The sequence below is a fragment of the Sarcophilus harrisii genome, chromosome 4 (genome assembly GCF_902635505.1).
Source record: "Sarcophilus harrisii chromosome 4, mSarHar1.11, whole genome shotgun sequence".
NCBI classification, from domain to species: domain Eukaryota; kingdom Metazoa; phylum Chordata; class Mammalia; order Dasyuromorphia; family Dasyuridae; genus Sarcophilus; species Sarcophilus harrisii.
The window spans coordinates 242,692,892-242,706,185 of NC_045429.1; positions in this window are offsets into that span (position 1 = coordinate 242,692,892).

The window sequence follows — 13,294 nt, forward strand, 5'->3', positions numbered from 1 at the left end:
CTTTTCACAATTATCATTGCTAACTGTAATTTCCCTCTCTCTTTTTACCCTATTCCTTTTCAATATCGGCTGCACTATATTTGAATTATTTCTTTCTAGATACTTGTGATATTTTCTCTCAGCTCTGGAAGTTTTGGAATTTAACTATAATATCCTGGAATTTTCATTTTGGGATTTCTTTAAGGAAGTGATAGGTGGATTTTTTCAATTTCTATATTATTTCTAGTTTTAGAATATCAAGATAGTTTTCCTTGACAATTTCTTGAAATATTATATCTAGCTCTTATTTTTAAAGCTTTTTATTTTCAAAACAAATGCACAGATAATTTTGTTTAGTTCTGTATTTCAGATTTCTCCCTTCTTCCTCTTCCATAGATGGCAAGTAATCCAATACATACTATACATGTTAAATATATGTGTTAAATCCAATATGTGTAAATATATTTAGACAATGTTTTTGTTGCACAAGAAAAATCAGATAAAAAGGAAAGAGAATGATTAGGAAAACAAAATGCAAGTGAACAACATCAAAAAAAGTGAGAATGTTATGTTGTGATTCATATTCAGTTCCCACAGTCAGAGCTCTCTCTGGATGTAGATGGCCCTCTTTATCATTATAACTGGCATCAATCATCTCATTGTTGGAAAGAGTCATGCTTATCAGAATTGATCATTGTATAATATTGATGTTGCCATGTAGGATGATCTCCTGGTTCTTCTCAGTTTACTTCACATAAGTTCATATAAATCTCTCCAGACCTCTCTAAAATCACCCTCTTGATAATTTCTTATAGAACAATAATATTCCATAACATTCATATACCATAATTGTTCAGGCATTGTCCAATGGATGGGCATCCACTCAGTTTCCAGTTTCTTTTTTTTATCATACCTTGTTATTTACAAGATATATGCATGGGTAATTTTTCAACATTGACAATTGCAAAACCTTTTGTTTCAATTTTTCCCCTCCTTCCCCCACCTCCTTCCCTAGATGGCAAGTGAACCAATACATGTTAAATATGTTAAAGTATACAATATATGTATACATATCTATATAGTTATTTTGCTGCATGAGAAGTATCGTACTATGAAATAATGTACAATTAACCTGTGAAGGAAATCAAAAATGCAGGCAGACAAAAACAGAGGGACTGGAAATACTGTGTAATGGTTCACACTCATTTCCCTGAGTTCTTTTGTTGGGGGTAGCTGGTTCTATTCATTATTAAACAAATGGAACTGATTTGATTCATCTCATTGTTGAAGAGAGCCACATCCATCAGAATTGATCATCATATTGTATTGTTGTTGAAGTATATAATGATCTCCTGGTCCTGCTCATTTCACTCAGCATCAGTTCATATAAGCCTGTCCAGGCCTTTTAGAAATCCTCCTGCTCATCATTTTTATAGAACAATAATATTGCATAGCATTCATATACCATGATTTATTCAGCCATTCTCCAATGCATGGACATCCATTCAGTTTCCAGTTTCTGGCCACTACAAAGAGAACTGCCACAAAGATATTTGCACATACAAGCCACTTTCCCATTTTTAAGATCTCTTTGGGAATATAAACTCAATAGTAACACTGCTGGATCACATGGTAAGCAGAATTTGAAAACTTTTTGAGCATTGTTACAAATCTCTCTCCAGAAAGGCTGGTTGTATTCAATTCCACCAACAATATATGTGGGGGGCGGAGCCAAGATGGCGGAGAAGACACACGCGACTTTCTAAGCTCTTCTCTTACCCTCTCTATCAATATTATATCGAGCCTCAAAAATAGTCTTGACTGCTACAATTTGTAAAGATAAGAAGTAGAACAACTCACCGGCCGAAGAAAATCTGCAGTCTCGCCAAAAAAGGTTGGTTCCGGGGCCAGGGGGGAGATCGGCACAGGGAGAGAAATTAGGTTCCGAGGAGAGTCTCAAACCGAGGGTGAAGGCACAGATCTCAGCACAAGCACACAGCCCCAACCCACAGTACAGGGCTTTTCCTTGGGGCAGTTGTGATCCTGCACGGCAGGAGGACGCAGCCGGGTTAGCCTCCAATCTGCACAGTGGGGAGCTCGGCTTGGGGCCATAGAGCTTTTCCAGGGCCGATTTGCATCAGGCAGAGACACTGGGCAGAGTTTGTGGCGCTCTGCAGTCTGCATTCAGCTGCTAATACTCACAGTCCCACAAGAGGCTCCGGCCTGGGGCTGTGACACTTTCACCACTTAGTCTCTAGCCTAGGGCAATCGATAATCCACTCAGCCCTACTAAGCCGTTTGATAGCTAGGCCAGTGCTGAATCCACTTCCTGTTGGGGGAAGGGAAAACTCTCACTCGGAGCACTCCCATACCTTGGAGCCGGAAATCGCTTTTAAATCTTTCCTGCTCTGCAGAGGAGCTTGGTAACCCCTTGCCTAGGAGACCTACCCTAAAGGCTTTAAAACATGAATAAAAAGATGAAAAGAACTATCGACAGCTTCTATGCAGAAAAGAGCAGGTCAGCAAACCTGAAGAGACCTCAAACAGCAAAATGCATCAGACTGTCCTCCTTACATAAGTGCTCTCAGAAGAGACCATTAAAAGTCTCAAAAGAGAGTTAGAAGATAAATGGGGAAAGGAAAGAGAAGCCTTTACAAGAGAGCAACAACTTCCTGAAATATGAATTGAAAAGTTAAAAAATTCTCAGGAAGTGCAGGGAAACAAAATTGGTGAATTGGAAAAAATAAAGAACTCGCAAGAAAGTAGGATCTGTGAATTGGAAAAGGAAAATAATTCACTGAGAAAAAAAAAAAAAATTAGTGAAATGGAAAAAAATTCCACAGACCAAAACAATACATTCAAAAACTCAATTGGACATATACAGACAGAAGTAAAAAAAGCTATTGAAGAAAATAATTCTTTAAAAATTAGAACTGAACAATTGAAACTAATGATTCATTGAGACAGCAAGAATCAAGTCAAGCAAAAACAAAAAATGACAAACTGGAAAACCACAGAATTATCTACTTGCAAAACGACAGACTTGGAAAATAGATCTAGGAGAGATAATCTGAGGATTATTGGACTTTCTGAAAACTATGATGAAAAAAAGAGCCTAGATACTATTTTACAAGAAATCATCAAAGAGAACTGCCTAGATGTAATAGAATCAGAAGGTAAAATAGGCATTGAAAGAATTCATCGAACACCTTCTGAAAGAAACCCTAAAATAAAACCCCAAGGAATATTGTGGCAAAATTTCAGAACTATAAGATTAAGGAAAAAATTTTACAAGCAGCCAAAAACCCATTTAAATACCGAGGTGCACAATAAGGATCACCCAAGATCTGGCTGCCTCTACCTTAAAAGGAAAGAAGGGCCTGGAATATGATATCTCGAAAAGGCACAAGAATCCTGAGATGCAGCCAAGAATAAACTACCCAGCTAAGCTGAGCATTTTCTTCCAGGAAGAAGATGGATGATTTAATGAAACAAATGAATTCCATTTGTTTCTGAAGAAGAAACTAGAACTAAAACAAAAAATTTGATCTCCAAGAATAGAACTCAAGAGATGCAGAAAAGGTAAAAAATAACTCTTTGAGAATTGTATTTCTGTTCTGGATATACAAAAAGAATACATGTATAATTTGATTGACTTGATATAACATAAAAAGGGAAGTAGATATGGAAAAGGGATGATGGCAGAATAAGGTGGGAAGGAGGGATAAAAAAGGGAAACCACATCCCACAAAGAGGCTAAGGAAACTTATCATATCTGAGGGAATTTAGAGAGGGAGGAACATTGTGTGAATCTTACTCTCATCAGAGTTGGCTTCAAAGAAAAATAATTGACATTTGTTTTAGAGAAAATTCTTCTCGCCTCATTAAAAACGGGGGAGAGGAAAAGGGAAAAGAAAAAGAGTAATAAAGGAAGGAAGGGGAAAGACTCAAAGGGGGAGGGAGGGATTATAAAGAGGATAAGTATCGTGATACAAGAGGGCATTAAGTTTGAAAAGGGGGAAAGAGGGTTGGGGAGGCAAGAATAAGTCAAAGCACAATCTGGGGTTATTAGGATGGCAGGAAATACAGATTTAGTAATTCTAACCTGTAAATGTAAATGGGATGAACTCCCCATAAAGAGGAGGCAGATAGCAGACTGGATCAAAAGTCAGAACCCTACAATATGTTGTTTACAAGAAACACATTTAAAGCAGGGGGATGCATATAGAGTAAAAGTAAAAGGCTGGAGCAAAATCTATTATGCTTCAGGTGAAGTCAAAAAAGCAGGGGTAGCCATCCTTATCTCAGATCAAGCAAAAGTAAAAATTGATCTAATTAAAAGAGATAAGGAAGGTAACTACATCCTGCTAAAGGGTAGCATAAACAATGAAGCAATATCAATATTAAACATATATGCACCAAGTGGTATGGCACTCAACTTCCTAAAGGAGAAGTTAAGAGAGTTGCAAGAAGAAATAGACAACAAAACTGTAATAGTAGGAGATCTCACCCTTGCACTCTCAGAATTAGACAAATCAAACCACAAAACAAATAAGAAAGAAATTAAAGAAGTAAATATAATATTAGAAAAATTAGGTATGTTGGATCTTTGGAGAAAATTGAATGGAGATAGAAGGGAATATACTTTCTTCTCAGCAGTTCATGGAACCTATTCAAAAATTGACCATATATTAGGAGATAAAGATCTCAAAATTAAATGCAAGAAAGCAGAAATAGTAAATGCTTTCTTTTCAGATCATGATGCAATAAAAACTACATTCAACAAAAAGTTAGGGGGAAATAGACCAAAAAGTAATTGGAAACTAAACAATCTCATCTTAAAGAATGATTGGGTGAAGCAGCAAATTATAGATACAATTAATAATTTCACTCAAGATAATGACAATGATGAGACATGATACCAAAATTTGTGGGATGCAGCCAAAGCGGTAATAAGAGGGAATTTTATATCCTTAGAGGCTTACTTGAATAAAACAGAGAAAGAAAAGATTAATGAATTGGGCTTGCAACTAAAAAACTAAAAAGACCAAATTAAAACCCAATCAAATACTAAATTGGAAATTTAAAATTAAAAGGAGAAATTAAAAATATTGAAAGTAAAAACTATTGAACTAATTAATAAAACTAAGAGTTGGTTCTAGAAAAGCCAATAAAATAGAAAAGCCTTTGGTAAATCTGATCAGAAAAAGGAGGGAGGAAAATAAAATTAGTAGTCTTAAAAATGAAAAGGGAGAACTTTCCACAAATGAAGAGGAAATTAGAGAAATAATAAGGAGTTATTTTGCTCAACTTTATGCCAATAAATTTGATAACCCTAAGTGAAATGGATGACTACCTCCAAAATACAGACTTCCCAGACTAACAGAGGAAGAAGTAAATTGCTTGAATAGTCCCATTTCAGAAAAAGAAATAGAAGCAGGCAATTAAACAACTCCCTAAGAAAAATCCCCAGGACCAGATGGATTTACATGTGAATTTTACAGACATTTAAAGAACAATTGGCCCCAATGCTATATAAATTATTTGATAAAATAGGGAATGAAGGAGTCCTACCAAACTCCTTCTATGACACAGACATGGTACTGATACCTAAACCAGGTAGGCTGAAAACAGAGAAAGAAAATTATAGACCAATCTCCCTAATGAATATTGATGCTAAAATCTCAAATAAGATATTAGCAAAAGACTAAGAAAATCATCTCCAAGATAATACACTATGATCAAGTAGGATTTATACCAGGAATGCAGGGCTGGTTCAATATTAGGAAAACTATCAATATAATTGGCCATGTTAATAACCAAATTAACAAAAACCATATGATCATCTCAATAGATGCAGAAAAGCATTTGATAAAATCCAACATCCATTCCTATTAAAAACACTTGAGAGTCTAGGAATAAATGGACTTTTCCTTAAAATAATCAGCAGCATCTATTTAAAACCATCAGTAAGCATCATATGTAATGGAGACAAACTGCAGCCATTCCCAATAAGATCTGGAGTGAAACAAGGTTGCCCACTATCACCGTAACTATTTAATATTGAATTAGAAACGCTAGCTATAGCAATAAGAGCTGAGAAAGAGATTAAAGGAATAAGAATAGGCAATGAGGAAGTCAAATTATCACTCTTTGCCGATGACATGATGGTATACTTAGAGAACCCCAGAGATTCTGCTAAAAAGTTATTAGAAATAATCCACAACATTAGCAAAGTTGCTGGTTATAAAATAAACCCACATAAGTCATCAGCATTCTTATATATCACTAACAAAATCCAACAGTCAGAGTTACAAAGAGAAATTCCATTTAAAAGTAACTACTGATAATATAAAATATTTAGCAATCTATCTGCCAAGGGAAAATCAGAAACTTTATGAGCAAAATTACAGACCACTTTTCACACAAATTAAGTCTGATCTAACCAATTGGAAAAATATTAAATGCTCTTGGATAGGGCGAGCAAATATAATAAAGATGACAATATTACCTAAACTAATCTATTTATTTAGCGCTATACCAATCAGACTCCCAAAAACTATTTTAATGACCTAGAAAAAATAACAACAAAGTTCATATGGAAAAACAAAAGGTCAAGAATTTCAAGGGAATTAATGAAAAAAAAATCAAATGATGGTGGCTTAGCTGTACCAGATCTAAAACTATATTATAGAGCAGCAGTTACCAAAACTATTTGGTATTGGCTAAGGAATAGATTAGTTGATCAGTGGAATAGATTAGGTTCAAGGGATAAAACAGTCAACAAATATAGCAACCTAGTCTTTGACAAACCTCCAAAGATCCCAGCTTTTGGGATAAGAACTTACTGTTTGATAAAATTGCTGGGAAAATTGGAAACTAATATGGCAGAAACTAGGCATTGATCCATACTTAACGCCTGTACACCAAGATAAGGTCAAAATGGGTTCATGACCTAGGCATAAAGAATGAAATTATTAATAAATTAGAGGAACATAGGATAGTTTACCTCTCAGACCTGTGGAAGGGAAGGTTTTATCACCAAAGCAGAACTAGAGATCATTACTGATCACAAAATAGAAAATTTCGATTATACCAAACTGAAAAGTTTTGTACAAAACAAAACTAATGCAGACAAGATTAGAAGGGAAGCAATAAACTGGGAAAATATTTTTACAGTCAAAGGTTCTGATAAAGGCCTCATTTCCAAAATATATAGAGAATTAACTCTAATTTATAAAAAATCGCCATTCTCTAATTGAAAAATGGTCAAAGGATATGAACAGACAATTCTCAGATGAAGAAATTAGAAACTATTTCTAGTCATATGAAAAGATGCTCCAAGTCATTATTAATCAGAGAAATACAAATTAAGACAACTCTAAGATACCACCTACACACCTGTCAGATTGGCTAAGATGACAGGAAAAATAATGATGATTGTTGGAGGGGATGTGGAGAAACTGGGACATTGATTCATTGTTGGTGGAGTTGTGAACGAATCCAACCATTTTGGAGAGTAGTTTGGAACTATGCTCAAAAAGTTATCAAACTTACATACCCTTTGATCCAGCAGTGTTACTACTGGGAATATATCCCAAAGAGATTATAAAGAAGGGAAAGGGACCTGTATGTACAGCATGTTTGTGGCAGCCCTTTTGTAGTGGCTAGAAACTGGAAACTGAATGGATGTCCATCAGTTGGAGAATGAGCTGAATAAATTGTGGTATATGAAAATTATGGAATATTACTGTTCTGTAAGAAATGACCAACAGGATGATTTCAGAAAGGCCTGGAAGGACTTACACGAACTGATGCTGAGTGAAATGAGCAGGACCAGGAGATCATTATATACTTCAACAACAATACTAGATGATGACCAGTTCTGATGGATCAGCCATCCTCAGCAACGAGATCAACCAAATCATTTCTAATGGAGCAGTAAAGAACTGAACTAGCTATACCCAGAAAAGAACTCTGGGAGATGACTAAAACCATTACATTGAATTCCCTAATCCCTATATTTATGCACACCTGCATCTTTGATTTCCTTCACAAGCTCAATTGTACAATAATTCAGAGTCTGATTCTTTTGTACAGCAAAATAATGTTTTGGTCATGTATACTTATTGTGTATCTAAGTTATATTTAATATATTTAACATCTACTGGTCATCCTGCCATTTAGGGAGGGTGGCGGGGTAAGAGGTGAAAAATTGGAACAAGAGGTTTGGCAATTGTTAATGCTGTAAAGTTACCCATGTATATATCCTGTAAATAAAAGGCTATTAAATAAAATAAATAAATAAATAAATAAAAAATAAAAAATAAAATGAAAAAAAAAAAAACACCAATATATGTGGCCCAATTTTCCCACATCTCCTCAAACATTCAGCATTGTCTTTTCCTTTCATCCTAGCCAATCTGACAGATGTGTAGTAGTATCTCAGAATTCTCTTAATTTGCATTTATCTGATTAATAATGCCTTGGATCATCTTTTCATATGGCTACAAATAATTTCTCCATCTGAAAATTGCCTGTTCATATCCTTTGACCATTTATCAATTGGAGAATGGCTTGATTTTTTATGTTACAGTCAAATCTCTATATATTTTGGAAATGAGGCCTTTATCAGAACCTTTGACTGCAAAAATGTTTTTCCCAGGTTTTTGTTTCCCTTCTAATCTTGTCTGCATTAGGTTTGTTTGTACAAAATATTTTTAATTTCATATTAATATTTTTTTTGTATTTTGTGATCAATAATGATCCCTAGTTCTTCTTCAGTCACAAATTCCTTCCTCTTCCGCAGGTCTCAGAGGGAAACTTTCCTATGTTCTTCTAATTTATTTATAATCTCATTCTTTATGCCTAGGTCATGAACCCATTTTGACCTTATCTTGGTGTACTGTGTTAGAAACAATGCCTTATCTCTGCTATATTAATTTCTAATTTTCCCAACAGTTTTTGTCAAACAGTGAATTCTTATCCAAAATCTGGGGTCTTTGGGTTTGTCAAGTACTAGATTATTAAAGTTATTGACTATTTTGTCCTTTGAACCTAACCTATTCCATTGATCAACTAGTCTATTTCTTAGTCAATACCAAATGGTTTTGATGATCGCTGCTTTACAATATAGTTTTAGATCTGGTACAGCTAGGCCACCTTCATTTGATTTTTTTTTTTTTTATTATTTCCCTTGAAAGTCTTGACCTTTTGTTCTTCCAGATGAACTTTGTTGTTAATTTTTCTAGGTCATTAAAATAGGTTTTTGGGAGTCTGATAGGTACAGCACTAAATAAATAGATTAGTTTAGTATATTGTCACCTTATTATATTTGCTCAACCTATCCAAGACCTATATCTCACTGAATATTTTTTCCAATTGGTTAGATCTGAATTTGTTTGCATGGAAAGTGTTTTGTAGTTTTGCTCATATAGTTCCTGATTTTACCTTTGTAGATAGATTCCCAAATATTTTATACTATCAGTAGTTACTTTATTTTTCTTTTTATAGCTTTTTATTTACAAGATATATGCATGGGTACTTTTTCAGCATTGACAATTGCAAAACTTTTTGTTCCAATTTTTCCCCTCCTTTCTCCCACCCCCTCCTCCAAATGGCAGGTTGACCAATACATGTTAAATATGTTAAAGTATAAGTTAAATAAAATATATGTATATATGTCCATACATTATTTTGTTGTACAAAAAGAATCCGACTTTGAAATAGTGTACAATTAACCTGTGAAGGAAATAAAAAAATGCAGGTAGACAAAAATAGACTGATTTGGGAATTCTATGTAGTGGTTCATACTCATTTCCCAGAGTTATTTCTCTGGGTGTAGCTCATTCAATTCATTACTGCTCTGTTGGAACTGATTTGGCTCATCTCATTGTTGAAGAGGACTACATCCATCAGAATTGATCATTATATAGTATTTTTTTTTTGAAGTATATAATGATCTCGTGGTATTGCTCCTTTCACTCAGCACCAGTCCATGTAAGTCTCTCCAGGCCTTTCTGAAATCATCCTGCTGGTCATTTCTTGTGGAACAATAATATTCCATAACATTTATATACCACAATTCATTCAGCCATCAGCCGTTCTTCAATTGATGGGCATCCACTCAGTTTCCAGTTTCTGGCCACTACAAAGAGGGCTGCCACAAACATTCTTGCACATATGGGTCCCTTTTCCTTTTTTAAGGTCTCTTTTGGATATAAGTCCAGTAGTAATACTGCTGGATCAAAGGGTATGCACAGTTTGATAACTTTTTGAGCATAATTCCAAATCACTCTCCAGAAGGGCTGGATGTATTCACAATTCCACCAACAATGCATCAGTGTCCCAGTTTTTCCACATCCCCTCCAACATTTCACATTATCTTTCCCTTCTATTCTAGCCAATCTGAGAGGTATATAGTGATATCTCCAAGTGGTCTTAATTTGCATTTCACTGATTAATAATGACTTAGAGCATCTTTTCATATGGCTGGAAATAGTTTCAATTTCTTCATCTGAGAATTGTCTGTTTATATCATTTAACCATTTATCAGTGGGAGAATGGCTTGATTTCTTATAACTTAGAGTCAGTTCTCTATATGTTTTGGAAATGAGGCCTTTATCAGAAATTTTGACTTTAAAAATGTTTTCCCAGTTTATTGCTTTCCTTCTAATCTTTTCTGCGTTAGTTTTGTTTGTACAAAAAACTTTTCAATTTGATGTAATCAAAATTTTCTATTTTGTGATGAATAATGATCTCTAGTTCTTCTTTGGTCATAAATTCCTTCCTCTTCCATAGGACTGAGATGTGAAGTATCCTATATTCTTTTAATTTATTTATAATCTCATTCTTAATGACTAGGTCATGAACCTATTTTTACCTTATATTGGTGTACACTGTTATGTGTGGGTCAATTTAGAAATTACTTTAAATGGAATTTCTCTTTGTAACTCTAACTGTTGGATTCTGTCAGTGATATATAAGAATGCTGATGACTTTTATGGGTTTATTTTGTATCCTGCAACTTTACCAAAGGTGTAGATTATTTCTAATAGCTTTCTCTGGGATTCTCTAAATATACCATTATATCATCAGCAAAGAGTGATAATTTGGTTTCCTCATTAGCTACTCTAATTCCTTTTATTTCTTTCTAAACTCTTATTGCCAAAGCTAGCATTTCTAATATAATATATTGAATAGTAATGGTGATAGTGGGCAAACTTGCTTGACTCCTTATCTTACTGAGCATGTATCCAGTTTATCCCCTTTACATATGATGCAGACTGATGGTTTTAAATAGATGCTATTGATTATTTTAAGGAAAAGTCCATTTATTCCTATACTCTCAAGTGTTTTTAATAGGAATTGTTGTTGGGTTTTATCAAATGCTTTTTCTACACCTATTGAGATGATCATATGGTTTTTATTAATTTGTTTTTTGATATGGACAATTATACTAATAGTTTTCCAAATTTGAACCTGCCCTTTATTCCTGGTATAAATCCTACTTAGTAATCATATATTATCCCGGGGATGCTTTTTTGTAACCTTTTTGCCGATATTTTATTTAAGATTTTAGCATCAATATTCATTAGGGAGATTGGTCTATAATTTTCTTTCATTGTTTTCAACCTACTTGCTTTAGGTATCAGTACCATGTTTATTCCTAAAAAGAATTTGGAAGGAGTCCTTCATTCACTATTTTTTCAAATAGTTTACATGACTGACATTGCACTTAATTGTTCTTTAAATGTTGGGTAGAGTTCACATGTAAATCCATCTAGTTCTGGGGATTTTTTCTTAGGGAGCTGATTAATAGCTTCTTCTATTTCTTTTTCTAAACTGGGACTATTTAAACAATTTACTTCCTCCTTTATTAATCTGGGCAGCCTCTATTTTTGAAGGTAGTCATCCATTTCACTTAGCTTATCAAATTTACTGGCATAAATTTGAGCAAAATAACTCCTTCTTATTGCTCTAATTTCCTTTTCATTGGTGGAATGTTCTCCCTTTTCATTTTTAAGACTAACAATTTGATTTTCCTCTTTCCTTTATCTAATCAGATTTACCAAATTTTATCTACTTTTTTTCATAAAACCAACTCTTAGTTTTATTTATTAACTCAATAATTTTTTACTTTCAACTTTATCAATTTCTCCTTTTAATTTTAGAATTTCAAGTTTAGTATTTTATTGGGGTTTTTTAATTTAGTCTTTTTCGAGCTTTTTGCGTTGCAAGCCCAATTCATTGATCTTCTCTTTGTCTATTTTATTCAAGTAAGCCTCTAAAAATATAAAATTTCCCCCAGTTCTGCTTTGGCTGCACCCTACAAATTTTTCTATGTTGTCTCATTGTTGTCATTCTCTTGGGTGAAATTATAAATTGTGTCTATGATTTGCTGTTTCATCCAGTCATTCTTTATTATGATATTATATAGATTCCAATTAATTTTTGTTCTATTTACCCCTAAATTTTTGTTGAATGTTGTTTTTATTGAATCGTGATCACAAAATGATGCATTCAGTATTTCTGCCTTTCTGCATTTAATTTTGAGGTCTTCACGTCCTAATATATGGTCAATTTTTGTATGAGTTTCATGAACTGCTGAGAAGAAAGTGTACTTGTTTTTGTCTCCATTCATTTTTCTTCAAAGTTCTATCAAATCTAACTTTTCTAATATTCTATTTACTTCTAACGTCTTTCTTATTTGTTTTCTTGTTTGATTTATCTAATTCTGAGAGTGCAAGGTTGAGATCTCCCATTATTATAGTTTTACTGTCTATTTCTTCTTGCAACTCTCTTAACTTTTCCTTTAGGAAGTTAGATGCTATACCACTTGGTGCATATATGTTTAGTATTGATATTGCTTCATTGTCTATGCTACCCTTTTGTAAGATATAATTTCCTTCCCTCTTTTAATTAGATCAATTTTTGTTTTTCCTTGAGCTAAGATAAGGATGACAACCTCTGCTTTTTTGACTTTACCTGAAGCATAATAGATTCTGTTCCAGTCTTTTACCTTTACTCTGTATATATCATCCTGCTTTAAATGTGCTTCCTGTAAACAACATATTATAGGGTTCTGGCTTTTGATCCAGTTTGCCATTTGCCTCTGCTTTATGGGAGAGTTTATTTCATTCACATTTATACTTAAAATTAGTAATTTTGTATTTCCTGCCATTTTATTAATTCCAGATTATGCTTTTCTTTATTCTTTCTCCCCTTACCTCGCTCGTAGGATTACTTATGGGCACCACTTGCCTCACATAGCTCTCGCTCTTTAGAATCTCTTCCATTCCCTTTAAATCCCTTC